General features: G+C 39.3%; 1 non-coding gene across 1 annotated transcript; it reads right to left on the reverse strand.

Annotated features, from left to right (window-relative positions):
• Positions 1 to 717: 717 nt before the first annotated feature.
• Positions 718 to 789, reverse strand: TRNAD-GUC. Its single transcript has one exon. It is a non-coding gene; the product is annotated as a tRNA-Asp (tRNA).
• Between the last annotated feature and the right edge of the window lie 438 nt (positions 790 to 1,227).

The raw sequence follows: 1,227 nt of genomic DNA on the forward strand, positions 1-1,227 counted from the left end.
GGTAATTGATGAGTCTTGTATTTTAGGGCTTGATTGACTATGGGTGTTTGATAATTGGGCTAATTTCATGTTTTATTGCTAAATTAGTGGTTGCAAACACTAGTTTGTGTTTAGTTGACTTTTGCTCTTCTTGAGAAAGAGAGCCTAAGTCTCTAAAATTAGTCCAACAAGGAATTAGGGCGTACTCAAGAGAATTGATAGCCCCAATCAAAGGGTTAAACCGAGAGATCGTAATACCCGGCTTGAACCTTAATTGCTTGTGCAAATTTGCATACCCAATTGGCCTTGAGAAAGCCAATTCGGGCAAAATCACTCGAACTACCGAGAGGTATAGAGTGAGTAGAATCGAGCAACGGTTATATCATACTCCCCAAATGCGTCAATCTAGCTTTAGACTCAAGAATCCGTCAATTGACCACCTAGGCAAAAGTCACTACCCTAGTGCCTTTTAATCATTTGAACAACTCGCAATAGTTTAATCCTAGCTTATAGTAGTTTAATTGAGCATTGTAGTTTATAAAATTAGAATCATAATTAAAACCAAAAATGGGTAGAAGTGCAATTTGGAGTAAATACACAACTCCACCTTAGATAGACAACCAACTCCAATATCTAGCTCCCTATGGAAATCGATCCCGACCCTAAATCGGGTAAAAGCTGCTTCGACCTCTCTCGCTACTTAACAGTAGTGTAGGGTTGGCTGCGATCAAGTTTTGGCGTCGTTGCCGGGGATCGAACCCGGGTCACCCGCGTGACAGGCGGGAATACTCACCACTATACTACAACGACAATTGCCCCTTATGTGAGTCACCACTAATATAAGCTTCATTCCACTAGAGATCATATAGGGCTTTTGTGGAGTCCTGGTGAAGGCTTTTGGTTCTGGGTAGGAAATGTTTAGTCTAAGTAGGTTCCATCTTCCCTTAAGCACTTCTTTTGTTTCATTATGGCACAAATTCACTTGACTTTTTGAGTCTTTTCACTTCTTTCAAGGGGTTAGAGAGACACACTGTCACTCTTTCTTATACATTTCTAATCTTTTCTCCTTTTTCAATTTTTCACACCTTTCATTCTTTGCTTTTCTTGAATCCCTTTTATTCATTTCCACATTGAGTATTCTTTTTGTATTTTTGCTTTTCTATCTTTTTCGTTGCCTTTCCTTTTCTTCATTTTGTACCTTTTTACCACTTTGTTGCAATCCTCGTCTCTCCCCCCAAACTTATACTT

The sequence above is a fragment of the Nicotiana attenuata genome, unplaced genomic scaffold, assembly GCF_001879085.1.
Source record: "Nicotiana attenuata strain UT unplaced genomic scaffold, NIATTr2, whole genome shotgun sequence".
In the NCBI taxonomy this organism is placed as follows: domain Eukaryota; kingdom Viridiplantae; phylum Streptophyta; class Magnoliopsida; order Solanales; family Solanaceae; genus Nicotiana; species Nicotiana attenuata.